Source organism: Diplotaxodon limnothrissa, linkage group LG9, assembly GCF_057381915.1.
Source record: "Diplotaxodon limnothrissa isolate DT_005_m linkage group LG9, D_limnothrissa_male_GT1.1, whole genome shotgun sequence".
NCBI lineage: Eukaryota > Metazoa > Chordata > Actinopteri > Cichliformes > Cichlidae > Diplotaxodon > Diplotaxodon limnothrissa.
Genome location: NC_140604.1, coordinates 18,433,314 through 18,440,120, shown reverse-complemented (window position 1 = coordinate 18,440,120; position 6,807 = coordinate 18,433,314).

The following is a 6,807-nucleotide window of genomic DNA, read 5'->3' as shown; positions in this document are numbered from 1 at the left end:
CAGTAAATACTAAATATTAAACATTATTGTGCAGCACGTAAGATCGTCACCAGGACCCCTTCTGTCCACCACATCACTCCTGCCTTGCAGCAGCTTCATTGGCTCCCAGTCAAATATCGCATCAATTTCAAAATACTCTTGTACACATTTAAGGCTATTCATCATCTCTCTCCTCCATATCTCTCTGATCTGGTTAAGATCACCGCCCCATCTCGTTGTCTCAGATCTTCTTCTTCTCTTTCACTCTCCGTCCCTTCCCCCCGTCTTGCCACCATGGGGAGCAGGGCTTTGCTTTGCTCTGCTCCACGACTCTGGAATTCCCTGCCTCCTGATTTAAGAAATATCTCTTCCTTCTCTCTCTTTAAGTCCAAACTCAAAACCCACTTGTACAAAATAGCTTATCCCACATAACCTCTCCACTCTGCTATTTTATTTTTTTATGTCTTATGCTTTTATGAGTCTGTAAACTGCTTGGTTTAAGTTGCTTTTATTCTAATGTGTACAGTGACCTTGAGTGTTTTGAAAGGCGCTTTCAAAATAAAATGTATTATTATTATTATTACATCTTTACCCCAAGGCCCTGCATGTGTATACTCTCCTGTATATCCCCCTCCTGCAGAGTGAGTTCCTGAAGAGAGGAGAGCTCCTGCAAGATGTAACAACCTCCCCCACCAGTTGAAGACCGCCCCTAGGTGGCTCGATGCACCAGCGGCACCCTGCGCCAGGACTGGGCCCCCATACGCCCACAACCCCGGCAACACACCAACCAGGACCCAAGCCCCCGAGGCCCAGCCAGAGCCCCAGCCCAGAGACAGAACCTCACGCCCGTCCTGGACCCACCCAGGGGCAGCCAGGCTACCAGGTCAGTAACCCACATCCGTCAGTACATCCATCAGACCCTCCCCTAGCCCCGCTGCATGCAGCCACGAGGAAACGGTCACCTAAGAGCCAACAGAGCCCTTAATAGGCCATGACCGCAACCCTGGTTTGAGCCCTCCACGGAAGATGCTCCTGGGGAACCTTTAGAGATATTAATTAACAGACAGCTGCATTAAGCAGTGTGAGCTTCAGTCACACGGTGAATAGAACACGAGTGCCCTTCTTGTACTGATGGTTTGTGTTTCTTTTCAAATGTTCAAATAAAGGAGGGCACCCATCATTCAGTCACTGCTTTCTTTCTATACTTTTTATCTGAATAAAACCATATAGCCAGATCTGAAGTGGATTTGAAAAAATGAAAAAGCACTTAAACTTTTTACACAGAACTTTGAGTTCTTTGTCCCACATTCAGTTAAAGTTTAGTAGAGGTTAACATAAGGGTTATTAATTTGAAAGGGCTTGGCACTTGCTCCAGGCCTTGAAATTAATAATGAGCTTTCAAAACACTTTACCCTTCTATTCTTTATCTCACTCAGTCCTTTGAAGATCTGTCATTAATGAATGAGTGTCGCTTCTAATCCACTGTGGGCCACAAAAGGTGATTTATTCAGAGTATATTACCAGGTAAAAGTATTGATTGATCAAAACACAGTTCAGAGATGTAAAGAATGCTACTATCATATGGCTAACAAAGGTACCAAAACTATAAAGCTTGTGTAAAATCATAAAAATAAAATGTAACTAGAAAAATTTGCATTTCCTGCGAAAATGCAGTGTGGATGCCTTAACGCTGAAGATGTCTGCTGAAAAAAGCTGAAAAAGTTGAAACAAAAAAAAACAAAAAAAAAAAGAAAAAAAAAAAGCTGCCCTGAGCAGGATTCGAACCTGGCCCTTCTGGTCAAAGGGCAGCTATTTAGCTCACTGAGCCAAACACTTTCTCACAAAGAAATGGTGGAGAGATTGACAATTGTGCTGAAATGAGCAGAAGCTGCTGAGAATTGTGCTGATAAGAGGTGGAAAGGCTGAAAATTTTTCAGAAGAGGTGAATAAGCAGAATTTGGGCAAAAGAAGAGGTGAAAATTCTGCTGAAAAGAGTTCAATCAACAGAATTCCTGCTGAAAAGAGGTGAATGAGCAGAATTCTGCTGAAAAGAGTTTTTTTCTGAAAACAGCAGAAACAACTGAAAATTTTGCTGAAAAGAGTTGAATGGGCAGAATTCTGCTGAAAAGAGGTTTTTGCTGAAAAAGAGCTGAAAAAGTTTGGATTTGTGCTGAAAAGGGGTTAAAAAAACTGAAAATTTTGCTGAAAAGGGGTGAAAATGATGAAATTTGTGTTGAAAAGAGTTAAACTGTTAATTGAAAGAAATGTTGCCATAAGCTGGATTTGAACCCAGGCCTCCCAGTCTGAGAACGGATGCTTATCTCACTGAGCTAAAACACAGCTCAGCCCATCATGCAAAATCAGTGACCACATTGATAATGTGTTCCATTCATTTCAATGGTCAAAAGTCATAACACACATCAGCAGAAATAGCAGAATTTTTTAAAGTTTAAACATAGTATTTCTGCTAAAACTTAGTATTTATACTAAATAATATTTTTTTCGTGCCAAATCATAGCATTTGTGCTGGAACACAGAAAGTTCTGCCAAATCATACAATTTGTACTAAAACATTATTTATGATTAAGCAGAAACACTGGGACTTGGTAGAAATACTATGATTTACATGAAATACTTTGACTTAGCAGAAGTACTACAATCTAGGAAAAAAGTACTACAGCATAGCAGAAATTCTATCATTGAGCAGAATTACTAGGATTTAGAAGAAATACTAAGATTTGGCACAAACACTGATGTGGCTCAAGAACCTTTATTGTGCAGTTATACTATGATTTGGAAGAAATACTATACTTTGGCACAAATACTATGATTTGGAAGAAATACTATGTTTTAGCACAAATACTATGATTTGGCTCAAATACTATAACTATCCTCGGTCAGAAGGAGAGGCTGACATCCAGGGATTAGATTACCACAGGTGGAGTTTATTGCGGTCAGATGGATGGTACAGGGAGGTATGGCATACAGTAGGAGGATGTGGAGAGGTGATATGGTGTGGTTTCTATGATTAAGAACAGGGTATGCATTACAACATGCATACAGATTAAAGATTAAGAAAACTGGCAACAAATTCCTCCACTACAAATCAGTCTGATGCCACTTTTTACAGGGTTCCCGTTTACTAAGGCACTACCCAAAAGGCGCCACAAGAGGGCACTCCAACACAAGAGATGACCTATTTACACTGATGCACTTAGTAAACAGCCCCTACTTAGCCACTACATAATACAGTGATATTACAGTATACAAATTCACACAAATACTATGATTTGGCAGAAATACTATGACTTAGTAGTAATACTATAACATAACAGATTTCCTAAAAAAAACTATGAAATTGCAGTAATTCTATGACTTGGCAGAGATACTACGTTTTAGCACAAATACTATAACAACGCAGAAATACTATGACTTAGTAGTAATACTATAACATAACAGTTCAATGTTCTTGCACAAATACCACAATATGGCAGAAATACTATGTTTTAGCACAAATACTGTGATTTGGTATAAATACTATGATTTGGCACACATACTATATTCCGCAGATACACTATAACATAACAGATATTCTACAACTTAGTAGTAATACTATAACATAACAGAATTATTATTTGGGCACAAATACCACGATTTGGCAAAAATACTATGATTGGGTACAAATACTATGATTTGGCAATAATACTGCATTTTAACACAACTACTGAGATTTGATTGAAATACTATGATTTAGAAGAAATACTATTACTCCATACAAATACGATACTTTGGGACAAATACTATGTTTTGGTTCCAATACTATGATGTGCAACAAATACTATGATTTGGCACAAGTACTATGATTTAGTACAAATACTATGATTTGGCAGAAATACTATGACTTAGTAGTAATACTATAACATAACAGATTTCCTAAAAAAAAACTATGAAATTGCATTAATTCTATGACTTGGCAGAGATACTACGTTTTAGCACAAATACTATAACAACGCAGAAATACTATGACTTAGTAGTAATACTATAACATAACAGTTCAATGTTCTTGCACAAATACCACAATATGGCAGAAATACTATGTTTTAGCACAAATACTGTGATTTGCTATAAATACTACGATTTGGCACACATACTATATTCTGCAGATACACTATAACATAACAGATATTCTACGACTTAGTAGTAATACTATAACATAACAGAATTATTAATTGGGCACAAATACCACGATTTGGCAAAAATACTATGATTGGGTACAAATACTATGATTTGGCAATAATACTGCATTTTAACACAACTACTGAGATTTGATTGAAATACTATGATTTAGAAGAAATACTATTACTCAATACAAATACGATGCTTTGGGACAAATACTATGTTTTGGTTCCAATACTATGATGTTCAACAAATACTATGATTTGGCACAAGTACTATGATTTAGTACAAATACTATGATTTGGCAGAAATACTATGCCTTAGTAGTAATACTATAACATAAGAGATATACTATGGTTTTGCAGACATACTATGTTTTTGCACAAATACCATGATTTGGCACAAATGCTATGATTTAGCAGAAATACTATGATTGGGTACAAATACTATGATTTGGCAATAATACTGCGTTTTAACAACAACTACTGAGATTTGATTGAAATACATACTATGACTTAAAAGAAATACTATGACTCCATACAAATACGGTGCTTTGGCACAAATACTATGATTTGGCAGAAGTACTATCATTTAGTACAAATACTATGATTGGGCAGAAGTACCATGTTTCAGTACAAATACTATGATTTGGCAGGAATACTCTGGTTTAGCAGAAATACTCTGATTTAGCAGAAGTACTATCTTTTGGTAGAAATTCCTGCTAAAAGGTACTATTTCTGCGTTTTAGCAGAAATACTGTAATTTGGCATAAATACTATAATTTGGGATAAATACTGTGATTTGGCACATATAATATATTCAGCACATACATTATAAAATAACAGAAATATTTGGCCCCAAAACCATGATTTTGCGCAAATACCATGATTTTTGCAAAAATACTATGATTTAGCAGAAATACTATGATTTGGCAAAAGTACTTAGATGTAGTAGAAGTACTTTGCTTTAGCAGAAATACTATGATTGAGGAGTAATACTTAAACATAGGAGAAATATTGATACACAGACACACATACACAGAGAGTAAAGGGAACAGGAGCTGTGGAGAGTCTGGGCTTGGTATATGTAGGTCAGTTAAATTAGCTGCACCTGCTGTAGTCAGCCCTTACACACACAGACACAGAGAGAGGTGTGAGTTTTCTTCAGTGTATTTCTGACATTCAGGATTCCCCTCGAACAAATGGCCATAATTTCCTAACCGTAGAGGCTAGAACGGTCATTCAGACATCGTTTTGTTCAGAAGAGATGGGGGAATCTTCAGGTCTTCATAATTCAGAGATAAAATATAAATTATTAAAGATATATGACTTGTAATACACTATAACTGAGTAGAGGCGAAGCAAAAACTGCATTGACTTGCTCTCAAACAACCTTTGGTAACTCTAAATCTATATGGAGCATCAAAATCATTCTTTCACCGTAAGAAACAGCAGGCTTTGGTGAACAGTCATGGAAATTTTCAGGGCTCTGTGGAAATCCATCAAAAAGATATGATGAGAGAAAAAAGTGACTCATTTCCAGAATTTGAAATCTGATGAAATCTGAGCGAGGGACAAATTTCCTACCCTCAAACAAGTCTAACTCATCTCAGAACGGTAATAGGTGAGAAAATAATTCTTGAATTGTGAGCATCAGGAGTGTCTGAAGATATACGGGGACAAGCCTCATGTCTTAACTTCGCTTCGTTAAGGAGATATGACAATTTGAAAATGCCTCTCATTACAGAAATCCAGCGGTGATTTTGAACAAACTCTCCATTGAGTTTATATGGAGAGTTTTCACACTTTGTGTTACTCTGAGGAGATTTGCAAAATATCTATGAGTCCCACAACAATGATAGGGACATTTTCTGAAAGCCAGCAAAAATACCTACGTTTTGATGTATAATTTGTGCGGCTTGAGTGGAAATTAAGCGAGTAGCAAGAAGTTGTTTGGACATGAAGAGAAAATTCAAACAGTTTCACTGTCCCCTCTGAGTTAATTGCATAGCAACCATGTATTTTCTGAAAAATCACAATTTTGCAACTGAAGACTTAAAGAGAGATAAGATGAAAACGGTAGAAGATCTGAAAAAGCTGAATCACACAGGAATAGCCCAATCATTTGAGAACGTTTTAAAGTTTGAATGGAGTTTCTAGGTGAAAGTATGAGGCAGTAGTTAAGTTTCAAAGACAAGAAAGTTTTAGCAGAATTGTGGAAGTTTCCCATTCATTTCAATGGGACAAATTAAAGGAAAAAAGTGTAATATTTTAAAAAGTATAATAGTAATAAACACCAAAAGTCATAGCCGGCATAAGCAGAAAGAGCAGAACAGTTTAGAGTTTGAACGGTGAAAATAGCACAAAAATTGTGGAAGTAGATCCACGGCGAAAAGTGTACGGAAACACCCGGAATAATAAAGAATAAAGAGAAACAGGAACTCAATAGTGTGGATGCCTATTAAGGCATCCACACAATAAATAAGAAAATTCTGCAGAGGGTAGAGGTTTTTTTTCCACTGGGGAATGTATAAGTGTTTCTCTGCTTTAGTCCAAAAGTTATGCTAATCAAGCAAGCTGCATTGTAATATTTTCCTCCTACTCAGGGCGACCTTGTGGAAGGAGCAGGAATCAAAGCTGGACTCAAGGTTGA